General features: G+C 38.8%; 1 long non-coding RNA gene across 2 annotated transcripts in view; it reads left to right on the forward strand.

The window, feature by feature from the left end:
- Positions 1 to 18,789, forward strand: part of LOC110396771 — a 238,708-nt gene that overhangs the window by 100,124 nt on the left and 119,795 nt on the right. The window lies entirely within an intron of this gene.

The raw sequence follows: 18,789 nt of genomic DNA on the forward strand, positions 1-18,789 counted from the left end.
GGGCTTAGGGATCTTTAGATCAGCCTAAGGAAGCTCTGGATGAGAGGGTGGAATTTTTCCAGGTCTGATCCAATGCCTGCTGAGCCTGCTGAAGGTTTTTGCTGCTGATAGCCATGTGCTTTGGTTCAGTCTCGAAGGCGAGCCCTGCTGCTGCAGGATTTCTCCTCCAGTTCAGCTCAATAGATGCAGCACATGCTTTTGATCAGAATTTGTCCCTACTGCCTGGGGTGCTGAGCACTGATTCAGAGAGCTGCTGAGTGACCCTGCTACTTGTGCTGCTGTGGCAGAGCAGCTGAAATGCTGAAATGTTAGGGCACAAGGAGGAGCGAAACCCATTAGCAATGTCAGCATGATCCTCGAGGGCATGCCTGTACAAGGAAAGACATGGTTGTGCCTATGCAGGATTTCCCTGGGGTAGAGAAAAATACTATGAAGACTCTGTATGGTTTCTGAAAGCGATGTTTTTCAGCAACCCTGTGAAGACACAGTGCCTTCCGTGGGTCTCTGCTGGAAGAATGTCTCTAGCCATGACTACTGCGGTGATGCATCTCCTCCTTCTCTCTCTCCATCATGCAGCACTTTGGCTTTTTAGAGCAGTGATTGCACTTCGTGTCAGATTGATGGAAAGCGGAGCTGTTTATCAGAGAAACTAATTCTCAAGATTTCATTCTGCCCTGTGTGAATCAGTAAACTTAAGAGTGTAGAAATCAGCTAGGCTTTTGCTTGAGAAATAAATCCGTAGATTTAGTTCAGTACATTCTGGAGGATTGTTTTATTTTTTACCCAGTGGTCTTTACTGTGTGCAACGTGCTACTTTCATGAAAAGCATGGGTGGACTCTGAGTGTTCAAATGTCTATGTGTGCTTGGCTCTGGACACAAGATCGTCTTTCTAGTCCTTACAGGGTGCTGTGGCCAGGAATTTGCTATTTGTCATTTGATCAAATTGTCCTTCGTCCTAAAAAACATCACCTTGGCAGACTGCAAAGTCACCAGAGTCATTATATATCCTAATTTCTCTCCTTTTTTTATTGAAAAACAGGGACTGAGTGACAGATAGATGCTTTTTGAAATGTCAAAGCCCTCATCTAGATGGTTAAACTCACTCCATTGTTGCTTTGCAACACTGAAGTTGAGAAGGCAGAAGAATTTGATGTTGAGGATCTGTCCTGCAAAGTTCAAAACAGGTCCAAACTGCTCAGGAGTTAGGGAGTAATGATATCTATACTTTTGCATATATAGGCATATTCAGTGTGACTTCATATTAGTGTTCGGAGAGACAAAAAGCCTTTAAAAATGTGTGAGTGATCTATGATATGGGTTGGTCATCAGAAGGTTATAAATTCTTTTCGCTTCATTTTTCTAACAGGAGTTAGAAAAAAGAAAGAAAAAATATAGCCAAAAAATCACCACAAAAAAGAAATTGTAGTCGAAACTAACCATGAAAATAACTTCAACCATCAATTTACTTATATAAGTTGTGGCTTTTCACACCTCTTCAGTTCCCCAAATGTACGTAGATGCATTTTCTCTCTCCTTTCCCCCACATGTATTTTTCTGGAGATACCAGTTGTAGAGAAGCTATAAGGAATCTATTTCCATTTCTGCCAGGCAGCAGGTGGAGAATTAGCATAGTGATTTTCATTAAGGGAAGCAGGAGGCACCAAGGGTCTGGATCCAAAATCAGACGATTCAGTGAACCTATACCAGAAACAGAAGGCTCCCGGGATTTATTAGTGTTTAGTGATAGATTGCTCTCCCAGTTTTTCTCTCAGCAGTTTTGGACTGTAATTCCATCCAACACAACAAAATAAAGCTGAAGTCAGGTGGATGCCTTTAAGTGCAGTATTTAGAGATGTTGGATGTGCTGCAGCAGCTGATGGTTTGGCACTGTGTTCCCTGGACCATCTATACAGCCAAGGGTGCCTGCCCTGGGTGGGTGTTGAGCCCAGGAAGCTGTAACTGAGATGAATGGAGTCAGTGAGCCCTTGGCACCTCTGCCAGCACAGCAGTGTGGTGTGGCAGTGTGAGAGCTGGCTTTGAGACTCTAAGGAGCTGCAGCTCTAAACTCACCCTAGCTCCCAAATTCACTTTGGTCACAGGCAGTTCCACAACCTTTGTTCTCCTTTCTCTAAGTGCAATGTGAGGAAAGTGTTATTTCAATAGAGTTGGAAAATAAATTCATTAATATTTGTGAAACATCATATACAGTGCTGATGAGTGCCGCAGAAAAACCCATGAGGAAATTAATAATTAGGTATTCAGAGCAGAGTATGGATGTTATGCAGTAAATAAGGTGAGACTACACATTGAATGATGAGCATAAAAAGAAATACTGAATAGCTAATTCAGTCCCAGAACAACATCCAGCTTGTGCACTGACTGAAGGAAGGGTCACGTGGAGATTTCCTCTTCAATTTTGTTCTTAAAGATTGCACTGTAACATATATACAAAGAGAATAAATTAGTCATCTGTACATTAATGTGCTTTCCTAACATTTGATAGTTTACTTTGTATCTAACTTTATCTTAATGATTAATCTTAGTTTTTCAGTTTGTAAAACAGTGCTTCATTCATAATACACTCTTGCTTGAAAAACTTTATGTGAGGAAGAAAACGTTGCATTTTAACAGTACTTAAAATTGATTTGAATACGTACTGAGGTGAAAATTAATTATCACATGCCCTTCCAATAACAGGGACAAGGCTAACCTAACAAAATACTGATGTATTTAAACAGACGAGAGGTAAATTACCTGCTGATAACTGCAACATTGAACTTAGCTCCAGAGGAGTGTAATTATGGTAATCTGGATGTCAAAAGTTGACTCGTACTAGGAAAAGGGCTAGTCATATTACAGCAAAATTACCTTTGCCTAAATAACAGAAATAAATAAAGAAATAATAGGTTGTACATTGTTTGCTGGGTATGGTATTTAATTATAGTGCTGCCAGTGTCTTGTTCTCATTCCCATTGAAAGGACCATGTGTATCTCAGCTACTCAGGGATAACCTGTCCTTGCTTCAAATATTATTCATTACAGTTCACAAATTTAACAACAGCACAATCTACTTTTGGAATGGATTGTATATCTGGAAAAATAGTTGCAGGATAGATTATTTGATGAATTTACATGATATTTCTTGATCTATGTTTGCTGAACAGTATTTAGGCAACTATGGCAGTAAGTAGTATTTGTTGAATAAATTTGACAAATACTGGTGGAATACATCTAATATTTGATGAATGCAGCTTGGCAGCCCCTTTCTTCTCAGTTGCTTTTTAAAGCCTTTTAATTTTCTTGGCATTACTCCATTTTATTTATTCCTTTTCCAGTAAGTACATTTATAGGCTTCCTGATCCTAACTTTTTTTTACCACCTTTACCGTAATTACTTTCAGGGCCTATTTTCTCTTCCTCATCCATCTTTGACACTCTCTATTCCTTTCTCTTGAATTCTCATACCCTCTACACACTTTTCACTTGCACATTTTGTGTTCTGCCTTTCTGCACTTCTCTCAAATTCACCTTTCTTCTGTAAAACCAGTGACTCTTACTGCTCATGTACATGTATGAGGGGGGATGCTAAGTATTTCTTACTTGTGAACAAACAGGATGTAACAGTGTTGTCACTAGTCAAAGGTTGTGTTTAGAGGACAAGTCGCTCCTCTTGCTACAACTACAGGCTTCTGGGAAAGAAGGGCACTGAGATCTTTCTAACAGTGATGAACTTTTTGGTGCTACACATTACCCTCCAGACTTCACTGGCGGAAATCATCCGCAAACTTCTTATGTTGGTTTATACACAGAGAGCATTATCCTGTCTCTGCACCTAGCTGCTTTGTAGCCACCTTCTACATAAAGGAAGGTTGCAAGCAGTTGTCAACTTGTAACCTGTCAATAGCTGCTGATGTGATGGGTTTGACTATGGTTTTATCATCTTCCTCCGTGTTCCAATATGTGCTTGGTGCTCCTTGCCCCTGCTCAGTCTCCATGCTTGAAGCTTTCTTAAGCAGCAGTGTGAGCTGTTTCTGAACCTTTTTGCTTCCCTGCCCTTTGACATTCTGGGAGATGTTGGTGGCCAGTGGCGAAAACCCATGTGTTGTCTTGTCGGTAGCTTAAGAAACCTCTGAAAAGCAAAATTGTGGAGCTGGAGCTTCCCTGCCAGAAAGCAGAAACACTGTTTTCATGCCACAATGATTTTCTTCCCGATGGAGAAGGTAGAATTTTTTTTTGTTGGTTTGTTTTTAATTGTCAAATTTAGACTCTCCTGAAATCAGGTGCAATTGTCCAGGAAAGACACATAATTGGCTAATTTGCTGCATGGGTCTTCAAGCTGTGTTGCTAATAGCTTGCCCTTTGCTTTGAGTCTGCCTTTAAAAGGTAGTTTTCAGCTCCTGTGTCTCATACTATCTTTTGTTGATAATTAGTGATTGCTTTGATTTACCACAGAAGTGAGGAAAGAGGGCAAAGCCAGCAACATTAGCTGAGTAAATTCTCTCCGAGAGCCCATGAGAGAGTCAAGGCCAGGCTGATGGAAGTCCCTCTGCCATGAGATCAGCATTTTGCTCACTGGTTTGTTTTGTTTTGTTTCATTTCCCCAGGGATGAGGTGTTTCCAGAGGTCAAGTCCATTTCTAGGACTTGTCCTTAATGTTGGCAGCTCTTTGCCTCCCTGAGCAGCTAGCTGCCTGTCCTGGGATGTTGTAAGAAGTGAGTGCCTCACTTCTGTCTTGTTCCTGTAGAGTCTTGTAAGAGTCCAAACTCTGCCTGTGCTTTGTGAGAGAACAAGGAAGATTTTTTTTTGTGGACTTTTGAAATTATCTGGACAGGGAAGGTGAATTTATTTTTTTGCTTTCTTAGCTGAACCTGATCCCACTACAGTACTAGGAACACTGGCACCCGACTGGTCATATCAGGAATATTGTAGTAAACAAGGATTATGCTGTTGACTTTTTATTCATCATTTGGTTGCTGGCGATGTATCAATAAGACAAAGGCTTTCTCTTTCCTCTTGAAAATTTGATAATTTTCCACAGAGCAGGTGGGAGGCTAGAGAAATATTAGTTTGGTGATTTTAATGCTTTTTGATGTCTAGACTGATCAGGTGCTGATTTTACACAGTTAGTGATGGATTGATGTAGAAAAGTTAAGTAATAGGATTAAGAGAAGCGAAAAAGCTAACACAAAGTAAGTTAGAAAATATATCGTGGTGCTGATTTAAAACTTTTTTCTGCATGTGTCTATGGTCTTTAGAAGAAAAAGGTGAAGAGGGACACGATTTTATTTGTGTATGAAACTAAAATCTTTTTAGGAAGCTGAACCTGAAAACAGCGCATACACAGTGGACTGTTTGTAAAACCTGCAGTTATCCAAATTCTGTACATAGTTATTATAAATATGTCATCTGTACATGTATTGAAGATCTATAAAATTTTGCATAAGTGACTATTATGAACCTGTTACAAATTTTGTGTTAACAGAGTCAATTCCTTACATGGTGCTTAGGTCTTTAATGCTAATATTGAGTCTGTAGCTGAAAACAGAGCTCTGTGTACTCAAAATAACATCTTGTGAGAGTGGTTGGGCACTGTTTTTATACACAAAGGCACTCAAGTCATCAGTTCCTGGAGAAATGTTTTGGCAGCTTGTGCTATACTTTTGTGAAGTTCAATCAGATGACAGTGCTGAGAGCGTGTGCTCTAGACTATGTCCCTACTGGTATTCCTTCGTTTGCCTTTCCTACTGATAGACTCCAGTGTGGTGCAAGCATGAACCACGTGCTCAGCCTGGTCAATGGTGGGATCCTCCTCTGTATGAACAAATGCTAGTCGTAGCTATCCGGGGGAACCTGCTTTCCTGGACTGGCCTTCAAGGCAGTGGTGGTTGTATTGCTTGTGTGATTTGCAAAACAAATAAAGGTTGAAAATCAAGAATTTCTTCTGAGATTTCTTGTTTGTGGTCTCTCAAATTTTGGAGCCAGAAAGAAAATCTGGCATCATAAGGTGTCATAAAATCGATCCTAAGAATGTTTCACTGTTTACTGCATGAGACATGTTCCATCCTGATTTATATGCTGTGGAATTGTGTTAAGGCATATTCCATGCTCTGGAGCAAAGCCACTGAGACCAATTATGTCCTCTGGATTTAATGCTGGTACAACTAAGTGGAATTTGGCTCATTGACTTCTCCAAGTATGCGTGAATTTGAATCAGGCTAAGATTTGCTCATACAAATGTAGTTGATTTGGATATTTAAATGTACATGTAGGTGATTACAAAAATACTATATCATAGCACTAGATACAGATTATTACCAGAGAATCAACTAAATATTTCTCCAACTACAACATTATAAGGAGAAAATTCGCAGTAGGTTTACTTGCTCTTCCTCCTGCAATATATAGTCTTAACTGAATGTTACTGAGTTCATTTTTGTCATGTCTCACTCATCATGCTCACCTACAATTCTGTGAAAGAAAAACCTGTATTAAAAAAATCAACTTTCGTACACATGCCCTTTAGAGTAACAATGAAAATAGAAGGGGGAAAAAATCAAGACAAAGGCAGATTGCTGCTTGTGGTCCAGTCAGGGTTAACTAGGTTGGAGCAGTAAATATTGTCCTTGAATTGTAATGCTGCTAATTTTTGTATTTATTAATTATCACAAAAGGGGAAGTGTTTGGGCTGGTCAGTGCTTGATTTGATAAAGAAAGGCACATCTGTGACTTAATGGGTGATACCCTGAGTTCGCAGTGATCCAGCATAGAGTCTGAGTCATTAGAGGTCTGCTGCTGGTCTCTAATACATCAAAAACTTGTATATGACCATTTCAGTTTCTAGAAGTTCATGCCAGTAATTACTGTTTCTTTGTTGTCTTGAAAATGTTACATTCAGGGAAGTGATTAAAAATGAGCTCACGTACACATACATGAAAATGAGAGTTTGGCAAGACTTCTGTTGTGCAAGATAACTAACTGAAGTGTTTGTGCTTATGGGAGAGAGATGTTTCTACTTGATTCCCTATCTTCTGCATTGCAAGATCAAGCCTATGAAGAATTCTCTAAAAGCTTCAGGATCTACTTCTTGGATTTGAGTACTTGAGATATATTGAGTGTTATTCCCTTCCGTTTTAATTGCCTATAAAAAGTAACAGAATTATTTAAAAGTGGAATCATTCTTCTCCTACAGTGGAGTTCAAATAGATGAATATTCTTCCTATCTCTCTCCACTCAGAATAATCTTATATATTTCCCCTATGTTTTGCTGAGATATTCGGCCTTCTTGTGTTGTTGCAGTTTTTTTTGTTTTTTTTTTAAGCAACCTAACATTAAATTATACTCTTTCTGAGAGCCTATTTGCTGAATTCTTTTCAAGGTTTGATATAACAAATAGTGATACTATGATGGCAAATCCATCATGGAGAGAATGGAAATGGGAACTGCAGTGTTAGCTGATTGCTGCTAGTAGAGATGAAAGAAAGCTGTATTTAGATTTTAAAGCTGTTTTTTTCTGCAGCTGCAATGAAATTCCTTTGGGTAGTGCAGTTCCGCTTCTCCACAGCACTGCATTGTTTTGTGAATGGACAAGGTCATGCTCTAACTCAGATGGGTTTCACTTCTGGTGTGTCATGCTTGAACAGGCACAAGCCAAGTGATGAAACTGCAAAATTTTGCATGCCAAACTTAGAGGCATGAGATTGCCTCCTAAATGGTATTTCTGTGATGTACAAGGTCATTTTCTGGTAAATCTTTCCTTCCCATCCCCTGCCACTGCCTTGGTTGTTAATCTGTCCTAATGCTGATTGTAAATGCTGGTGTGCTTCTCTAAGGATAGTTATTGTTCTGCCTTTTACTTTCTGGGTAGGAGTTGTAATTGAAAGTGAGTACAATGTCTTCCCTTTCAAACAAATTTTATCCACTTCTAAAATTGTCTTTTCTCTCCTAACTGGTTGCAAAGATTATGCTGTGGTATTCTTGGATAGGAAAGCTAAGAGAAGTCTCAGAAGTTGAAGGAGGGAATGATCATTTAGATCATTTAACATTTGTTAAGTCATACAGAGAGTCTCTTGGCCAATGCTAGATAGTTCTGTATTCACTTTCTCATACTGTTCTATCTAAGTTTAGCAGCCCCAAAATAATGGGACTTCTGCCATTGGTGTTGGGATATTGTAACAGGTTAATACATCTCACATTGAAGAAGTTTCTTGTGATATTCACTGTAAATTATTTCACAGATGAAATATACATCGCTGTCAGGGAGCAGCCTAAATTTTCACTTTCTTAATTTCATCCTATTACTCCTCGTTATATCCGTTGTACCAATCTAAATAATTCATCACCCTTCTTAATGTTTATACCCTTCAAATATTTATAGGCAGTTATCATGTCTCCTTTTAGTCAGAGCTTAGCTGAACTGTTCATATTTAGACCTTTTAATCTTTCTTCGTAAGCAAATCCTTCTATACATGATTGAGGGCCCTGTCCTCAAAGGTATGTAGGTGCCTGTCATTGACTTCAATGGAATTGTGGCCTAGATATTACTACTTTTAGGCAGTGCTTTGTTTTCTCCTCTCTGAATTCCTTATTTGTCAGAATTAGATACCGAGGAGCACAGAACCGAATGCAATATTCCAGGATTATCGTGGCCAGTCCTCTCTGCTTTACTGTGTTGTGTATCACCTCAATCTGTCCATTCCCCAAAATACGGTGTACTTCTTGCTGGCATACAACCTTGAAAATTTATTCCTAAAATGGTGTTCACTGGAACCCCTACTTTGCTTTCTGGACTTCTTTATTGTAGATTTCTTACTAGTGAATATTTGGCATTCGCTTGCAGTTTCTTGAGATGTATCATCAGCTTTCAGTCTTTGAATCCCTTTCTAGTATCACACTGGAATTTACAAGATCTTCCAGTTTGTTACTATGTCTGTGTATAAGAGAAAGTACAAGTATTTCCTGTGAGTGTATAAAGGTACTTACTGCCCATCACAGAATCACACACAGATCCAAAAAATTGAAAGAAAACCAAGCAAAGGAGAGTGAACACAGATGAAAATTAAGAGGGTCAACTATGTACCATTGCACTGTGTGGTTTTCGAGCTTCGTACAGTACCATTTATAACTTCTCTTTTTTTTTTTTACAGATTTTTTCTGTTAATTTATTGTCCATGTAATTTCCGTTCATATCCAAGTCAATTTGAATTAAGTTTGTAAGGCAAAATTCTTATATCAAATACTTGAATAAAATCCAGCTACAGTAAATCTATTTCATTGTTTGCAGTGGTCTGTTATGCCCTTCAGGTATGAATTCTTGTTTGAATATTCCATTTTTAGCTTATACAGGTATGTGACATACCAATTATGACTAGTGACAATGGTTTCTAGACTACTCCTCTGGAAAAATTCCCTTGTTTCAGTCAAAAACTGGACTGGCTAGAATGAACTTTTGTGATTTTGTACCTACTCAAGAAGCACGGACACACAGGCCTAGATCTGGAACTGGTCAGATATGGACAGATCAGTGTATCAGTGGTAATGACTATGTTTTTATGGGATCATTTAGGTATATCTTTTTTTTTTCTTAAAGAATCATAACAAAATTTGTAGACACCTGAGCAGTGAAACCATTTTGATTATGTAAGATTATTTGCGGATCTTAATCTTTTAGTCTCTTTTACCAACATTAAGGACATTTTTTTGAAATGTTTTTGAAATGAAAACAAACTGTGTAAATGTGTAAAAGAAACTTTCTTTTTGAGTGGATAACTAAAACTAATGACCAGATTTGAATAAATTTTACAAAGTCTTCTTGGCTACATCAAAGCTCTTTCTGAGCAAATAGCCTTTTTACAGCTATGCTTGCATTTTGCAGCTGGCAAACATGAAAACAAATCCTGGAACTTGGATATCGCTGTTTCAGATGCCACATTCCTGATGCAGAGTGATGTTACATCGCTGTCTGTATATCACCCACGTACCTGCAAAACCAAACTGTCTCTCCTTTGCTTGATTTTCTTTCAATTTTTGGATACTGGATTGGGATTTTTGCTTGAAAGGGGTTGATGTTTGTCAAGTCTGTAAGACAAAAATATAGACGTAAAATATGAGATGGTTGTAGTACTAAATGTGAATCATATTCCTAGCTCATCTGGGTTGTTTTAGTGTATGACCTTGTTTTAATACAGGGATTGCATTTCTCTGTCACATTTTAGTATTCACTACAACACAGTTCCCATCTTTCATATTTCACTATTTCCCATTTGCTTATTCAAAATCTCATGACATGTATCACATCATCTACAGCAAAAGTATTTAACTGAAGATCCATTTAGATCTTCTTCTAAGCTGCTATGCATTATTTTGAGTCTGTTTCACCTTTGCCTTCTACAGGTATAGAATTACAGAATGCAAAACTTTGTTTTTCTTTGTTTTTAATTTATTTTCTGGCAACACATGAATTCCTCCTTCATTCCATTCATCTACTGCTCAAAAAGCTGTATACCTAAGTGACGCAGCTGTACATATATATATATATATATACATGTCCTACTAAAGTCACCTGTACTCTGACCTTCTCCTGGTGGACTAGTGCAATGTGAAGCACTATTTTAAGCCCCAGTATCAAAAGAAAGCTTTTGATAGTAAAAGCTCTGGTCTTCCCTGGCCCATATAGTTCTCCTGGGAAATTCTTTTAAGTATAGGCAAGCCAATTCTGTGTGACCTTTAGCTGAAGCAAGCGAACAATTGGGAAAGCAAAACTCAGATGTCTCTATGAAAGAGCAAACACTTGGCTGGGTTGCATACCGACTTGAACCAAGCAGGGTCATCCACACCTGTAGAATGAGGAGCTTTTAAAAATAGTAAGCAAAATGAACAGGAAAGAAACAGTAACTCTTAAAATTGGTGTACTACTGCTTAACATCCACTTTTTCTATTGTAATTTTACAACTCTGCAAACGTGCAGAGCTGAAAAATCAAGCCCATTCTGTTTGTCTGACAGCCTTTAATGAGTTCAAAAAATAAAATGCATGACAGTTTTTACCAGCTGAGAAAAAATGCTTAGGAATTAAAAGGTATCACACACTTATAAATGCAAAGAACATTAATATAAATATATTGAAAAAACAGTTACTTTCAGTTCAGTAATTTAAACTCTGTAAAGTGTACCATAGCTTTCCAATATATCATTAATCAAATGGTCATTTCTGTGTAGGCACAGAATGTTTTATCTTTGATTTCATTGTTGTTTTTGTTCTTGTTGTTTCTTTTACTGATTTGAGTTTGAAACTTCCCAATTTAATAAAACAGGAATGACAGGAAGTTCATACATTATCTTCCTCTTTTACTAGAATAATAGTGTTAGTGTCTTTAGCTTTAGAAAATGAATGATGACACCAATTATTGATCTTGTGACAGGTTAAGAATGTTATTATAATAATTCATACTAGTCATCTTAACCTTTTATTGACTTGACCTTTAATTTCTCCGAGAAACAAAGTTATGTAGGTGCTGTAGTTTTCTTCTGTGCTATTGTTGAAACTCTGACATGGTTTCGATTACCGTTTGTATATTATTAAAAAACAGTAATCTGTCAAATCATTAATCTGTATTGGCAAAATAGGCAGATAGACAAAGCTGAGACAGGCTTTGTTCAGTAAATGACAAGTATGTTGGCCTTAGGGAAGGGGAGTTATTGTGTCCAGAGAAGAGGACCTTGCAAACAAGAATGAGTAAGAGAGAAAAGACTGTAGGTTGTTTTTACATTGGCTGACTTTCAGTTCCATCTACCACTATGCCTTAACATACTTGTTCTTGCTTTCCTGTTGAAAAGGCTAGTCTTGTTTTGGCACTGCTGCAGCAAATCATGCAAAAAAAAATATATATATATATATATAATAAAAATATGTTCTAAACAAAGTAAGAGTCTGAAGATGGTGGAGGATTAGCTATTGCAATCTGGAGTAATTTCTCACAAAACTGTGCCTTGTTATCTCTTATCCAGCAGTACCTGGCTTCCTTGTGGGGTTTATGACAACATCAAAGTCTCTCTCCTGTCTTTGTCCTCTAGGTATGTGAGGAGAAGACAGATATAAAGAGAAAGCAAGAGTGAGCAAATAGCACATCTGTCTGTCTATATGGGAAAATGAAGAGGGTTATGCAAGCAAGCACATGCTCTTATAGAAGTTGGAAGGGCTGTGGCTTCTTAAGATCAGCTGAAGGTGCCTTTCAGTAAGGGGACGACCACAAAACAAGTATGACATTGCTCCAAACAAACCTTGCCTGGTGCTGGGGAAAAAAAATTGCCTACAACTGTTGTCCATTATATATATATATATACACTCTCTATTGCAATATTCAGAGCAGTCAGAAAAATAGTGCTAATACTGTTGTCCTCTAAACCTGATCTATGTAAACAGTGACAGACTATTCATACAATCAGCCTTTCATCTGAAACAACAAAGGTTTGTGTGGCTGATGTGAAGGTTACAACCCTACTGATGACCAATCTGATGCATTGGGATAAATTCTGAGTTTGCCCTCTTAAAAACCATGGCAACCACAGACAGACACACAACAAAGCCAATAAGCTATATACCAAGTGAAGAGAAAGAGAAGCTGGAAAAAAAGCAAACAACAATATCAACAAACCACATGTACAGAAACTAGAGAATTACAGAATTAATTCTCTTAAATGTGCATAATAAATCAGATAGGCAGCTGCAGGGAGATCAGCTATGGCTTCTTGGGTCATAGCTTTGAATACTGCCCTATAAAAATGGATTTTCTTCCTTCTTGCAATAGGAATCTTATGTGATGTTGGACAAGCATTTTCAAATTGTTCTTTTCACAGCTGATAAGGAATTACCCTCCATTGTTTCCTGCATGCCATTCACAGTGTCTGAGGTTGGAGCTCTTTCACCTCTAAGTGAATCTCTTGGAGCTGTGCTATGAAAACAAGAGATGCTATGCAGTACTTGGTACTCTGGAGGAAAAAAAGTCAGTGTCCAGTTGAGAAGTGTAAAGACAAAGCAGTTTCAATCTTAATATCTTTGTGCCTCTGTTGCCCATCTGCAGAATGCAGGGAACACTTCTGCTTCCCTTGCAGGCCGGGAATGTTAACTGCTGTTCAGGCACAGTCTCAAGGTGTGCAATAGAAAAGCCCAGGGGAAAATAAATAATTCTGTTTTAAGAACAATTTAAGCCATAAGTCATAGACACATAGTGTGGAGATACACCAGAGTAATGAATGACTGCTTAGCCAGACCCCATGTTGACAAAAGCACAGATGCTGTGGGAATATTACAGTCTCCTGGCATTAAGAATTGTATCAGAAAAGTTAAACAGTATGAAACTGGATAAAGTTTCATAGAACCATATTATTTTCTGCCATTTCGTAATATTTTTACTGTTTTCCTTGCAACCCTTCTACTTGGAATTCTTTTTACAGATGATGGAGAATGCATTGTCTAAAGACCTTACTTCTCCAGCATTGCTCATAAACTGTAACTGAGGCCAGAATTATTTGGCATTTTCCACTCTTAGACATACAAATTGGATGTAGTGACAGAAAAATAAAACATTATAACTTACATCCATATATACGTAACTTATTTTATGGGTACTCCAAAGGAATCTTTGATGGCCTATCTTTGTAGAATTTCGGCTAATAAAAAAAAAACTTTTCATGGAAAATTTAATTTTGGTATTCAGAAATGTTTTGCAGGATTATTGTGACTAATGGATGGAAATACAAGTTTATAGTGTTACTTTTTTTTCTTTTTTTTCACTTGCCTGCATAACTATAAATCCACCACTCAAATTATGTGACCAGCAAAAGGAACTTTTGGAGCTTTGTGTGTAACAAGGTTTAAGACCTCCTAGTTTTCCACATGGTTTTGCATATCTCTGAGCACCTACAACTTTGTTTCATACATTTATCTGAGAGAAAAATTAACACAATCCACCACAGCCAGGAATATTCAGGACTTAATTCATTCTCTTCAATAGTGAGAGATTTCAAGGAGGCAAATTTCAGGCAGAAACAACTGGAATTTATTTCCTATACAGTGCCATTTTTTCCATACTTGTTTGTTCTGCTCTAAGACATGCCAACTATGACAGCTAGTCAGCAGGAGTATCCACCAACTCTGGCTAATTAAATATTTCAGCTATGCTCAGCCTATGGTGTCCTTACTCTCATGGAGCAATCTTGTACTCCAGAAGTGGTGCTGCAGAGTTTAGTCAGCATCCTCAAACTGTGCAAGGTATTCCTGCTTTGTGTCAGCAGAGGTACCACAGGCTGGCTCAATCCTGATAAAGGCAAGAATGCTAATCGGTCTTTCCCATTATCTGTACTCTGTTTTGTTAGCCTTGAGCATGTAAACAACAAAAAGAGGTGAGTAGTGCATGTCTGCAGCAAACAGTGCTTTGTGGCAGCACAGAAGCTTGGAAACCACGTTTTATTTATGGCATTTTACCAAAGGAAGAAAAGACCAGAGGTGTAATAGCAAACTAATGCAGTAGTATCTTTTGATTTAGTTTTCTATTAATTGGAGATTCAGTGTCTTGGAAAGATGGATCTCCGCAAGACTCGTAATTAGACAAAACAAACTGATTCAGAATTGTGTTTCTCAAATGATTTCAGTTTCTATTAATTGGCTTTGGAAAAAGGGAAGAGTTTAATAGGGAGAGTTTATCCAGAAAGGATAAGTGCAAGGCCTGCCTATCACAGGAATCTGTGATTTCTGCTATTACAGCAGGACAGGCAGGAGCAGGAGGAGTAAGATCTTAGGTATCTGGGTATCTTTTAACAGATGCCACTGTACCCAGGGAATTATGATAAAATTTTCATGAACCGTTCTTGGCTTTCCTCTTCTCCTCTGTCCATCATCAGCAAAGAACCGCTTTGCTGAACTTAGAAGCACACTGAGCGTTGTATCATGGGCTCAGTTATATGGGCCAATGTATGGGCTGCCATACACTGTCGGTCTTCCAATTTCCTAAGAAGGGGTATCCTTTTTAAAATATTTCTTTTGTTCCTTTTGATGCTTTAGCCCAAATAAAACAGTCAGTAGTGGTTTGAATATCTTTGGAACTTTCCTGTGGAGGTATGTGGACATTCATAAATATATTACATCCATGTGCATAATATAAATTTAATCTCCAAGCCAATAACTCCTATATCCACTTCCTGCATCCTGTAGGGTGAGATGCCCTGTAAGCTAATTAGTGTTTGCACACAAGCTTCAGCCCTGAAGGACATTGTTCATGTTATTACTTGTGCTATGCTGAATAAGGGAGGATGTTCCTGGATGATAAAATGCACAGAAGCAGAAGAAACACTTGGTGAAAGGAGATTGCTTCAGTAATGTTTAGGCATCCTTTTACAAGGCCATCCTGCGGTCACATGTTACATGCCTCTGGTCAATTCACAGATAAATTGACTTGAGAAACAACCACCAGGCAAATTTCTATATATATATATGTGTGTGTGTGTGTGTGTATGTACAATCTTTAACTGCCTTCATGGGACTCTGGAGTTCTCAAGGGCTTCTGCTACAGCTGTCCAGTGGCCCTGAGCATAAGTGCTACAGCATACTGAAAAATGATACCTGTCATGTCTCGGTAATCTAGGTAATAAAATATCAATTGTGCCTTTTCCTGAAAATACACTCCTGCAAGCACTAGGTACAGTTACACAGATATTTGTCATTTGTATACCTTTCTCAAAACATATAAGCAAGGATTTTAAAAGTAACTTTTGTTTTTCATATATGTTGGTCTTTCAAATCTATCATGTCTATTTTTCCACTGGGACCACGTTTTGCCTTTGTCCTTCTTCATATCTTACTGGTATTGCTTTTGGTTGCATTGCTTTCATTTTGTAAGGTTTCTTTTCCCAGATGCTCCCTAGGCGGTAAAGTCTGGGAGACTACCCATTATTTCAGATAGGAGTACAAGAGGACTAAAGACAAGAGCACCTGTTACTGAGTCTCTGCACAGCCAAAAAATTCTTCTGTGTTACTTGCCCACTGTCTGTAGAAAGATTTTTCACAATGTGTGCCTGCCTTTGCAAACTTAGACATAAGCACAGGTTCTGCACTTGAACATCAGCTCAGCTGAAGTTCCAACCTTTTCATACTCACTAAAAGATTCCGCATTTTGATGGGATCTAAAATCACTTTGGAAAAGGTGGCAGATCAACAGCCTGGATAAGACTTTTCTTGTTTAGGTAAGAAATAAAGTAGTGGAGGAAAGTTGGAACTACTTGCCACCTGTGTTACTTTGCACCATTTAGGATAGAAACACCCCTAACCATGGAGAAAACAGTTCAGTCACTGCTGGAAAAGGATCTTCAAAACAATGTCCAGTGCAAGGAAATGCCTGAAATCCTGTTCTTGTTTGATCATTGATATTTTAATTGTAATACTTTTAAGGTAAAAACAGGAAGTACTGGAAATGAACAACTGATTCAAACAGAATAAAGATCATAGAATGTTTTGAGTTGGTATTGGCCTTTGGGTTGGTATTGACCACCCAGTTCCAACCCTCTGCTGTGGACAGGGGCACTTTCCCCAGATCAGGTTGTCCAGGGCCCTATCCAACTTGACCTTGAACACTACCAGAGATGGGTCATCCATAGCTTCTCTGGGCAGCCTCTTCTAGTGCCTCACTACCCTCATAGTGAAGAATTTCTTATACGTAATCTAAACCTACCCTTCTTAGTTTAAAATTGTTACCCTTTGTCCTGTCAAGTATCTGGATGTATTGCCAGATTTCTCAGATATTTGGCCTTTACTCTGTATAACTTTTTGTTTGGTTAATCTCTATATCTAGTGATATTCTCCCTAACTCCCCTCCTCCCTGGGATCTATGTAGTTATATACCTTTATATTCTGTTGGGTCTTCAGCATCTTTGCAAGCTGACTGCTAAAAGATTTTCCTTGGAATTCAACAGAATAATAAAATATCATTTGTGAATGGAGGAGGGAAAAGTGGGATCCACAGCATAGAGACATGTTTTAAAATGCAGAAATTAGAAATAAATTATTCAAAAGCAGTAGTATTTGTATGGCACTGTGACCTCTTCTCCTGCTGGGGCTTCTTAGAGAAGCTTGAAAATAACAAAAGTGTGGGATACAAAAATAATAAAGGCCAGACGAAATGATCACTAGGCTTGGAGACTGACTTGCTCTTTGAAACTTCTTCCTTCATGCAGAAGTAACCAATGGGATATTCTCAGTGGCTCCCACTCTTACTGGAACTAAATCAAATGTGCACACACAGAATGGTTGAGGTTGGAAGGGACCTCTGGAGATTGTCTAGTCCAAACCCCAGCTCATGCAATAAGTTAGAGCACATCAGGGAACCACAGCAATGTTCTAAGTGTACCTGTGTCGATACAAATCAGCCAGTAACTAGTGGAAAACATTGAGTTTCTATATCAAAGGTGTGTGAGAGTTTAGTTTACTCATGCCCCTTGTGTATGTAGTAATAATGTCTCCATTACATACATGTGGACACTCATTAATGTGCCTGTGCATGTTATTTGTGTTTATACACAAACAACATACATTTATTCCAGTACTTGTTAGTGGTTTGTTTATTAACCAGGCACTGTACATTTACTTGTGTCAGGTCTCAACTAATATTCCAGCAGGGGCCTATGGGGATTGTCTTGATTACAGATGTAACGTTAATAGCCTGGATATCTGAAAGGCAATAGGTACTAAAAGAAACAAGTGAGGACTGTAAGGAATGGCCCTAGAATAGGCTTGGTTCATGCCTGCTACTTCACCTCTGTTTTTCTTGCACATCAACAGCTACATTAATTTAGTTGCAGTAGAAATACTCCGAAGCCCAATGTTGTGTGGGTTGTCAAGTGGAATGATTTCTCTCTCTCTCTTTCTCTTTTAGAGAAGGATCTTTGGGTTTTCTTCGAATGAGGCAGTATAGGCAGTCACAGAGTACGTCACCATTGTATTCACCCAGTGTAAAAAACAGTTACAAGTAGAAAAGTAGATGTGTATTTGATGGGAAAAAAAGGTTGATGGTGTGAGCACTCTGGCTCTCTGTATTTCGAGCTCTGCTCCCAGCGCATGCTGTGTCCAAAAGCACAACTGCTTTTGTCCAAATCATACTCCTCTGAAGACAATCTACACCATAGTATGGATTGGATTGTTTTCCCAGGCCCTGTATTTTACCATGTTGCTGCATGTAGTTGAACATCTTCATGTCCCGCACGTCTTCATGTCCTGTATATCTTCTGAGTCCTGCACTTTGGCCACAACCCCAGGCAACACTACAGGCTTGGGGCAGTGTCTGGAAGGTTGTGTGGAGTAAACAGACCTGGGGGTATTGGTCGATGCTCAGCTGAGCATGAGCCAGCAGTGTGCCCAGGTGACCAAGAAGGCCAATGGCATCCTGGCTTGTATCAGAAATAGTGTCGTCAGTAGGAGTAGGGAAGTCATTGTCCCTCTGTACTCAGCCCTGGTGAGGCCGCACCTTGAGTACTGTGTCCAGTTTTGGACTGGGACCCTCACTGCGAGAAAGACATTGAGGCCCTGGAGCGTGTTCAGAGGAAGGTGACGAAGCTGGTGAGGGGTCTGGAGCGCAGGCCTTATGAGGAGCGGCTGAGGGAGCTGGGATTGTTCAGTCTGGAGGAGGCTCAGGGGAGACCTTATCACCCTCTAGAACTACCTGAAGGGAGGTTGTAGTGAGCTGGGGGTCAGCCTCTTCTCTCTTATAACTAGTGACAGGACGAGGGGGAATGGCCTCGAGTTGCACCAG

Source organism: Numida meleagris, chromosome 3, assembly GCF_002078875.1.
Source record: "Numida meleagris isolate 19003 breed g44 Domestic line chromosome 3, NumMel1.0, whole genome shotgun sequence".
NCBI classification, from domain to species: Eukaryota; Metazoa; Chordata; class Aves; order Galliformes; family Numididae; genus Numida; species Numida meleagris.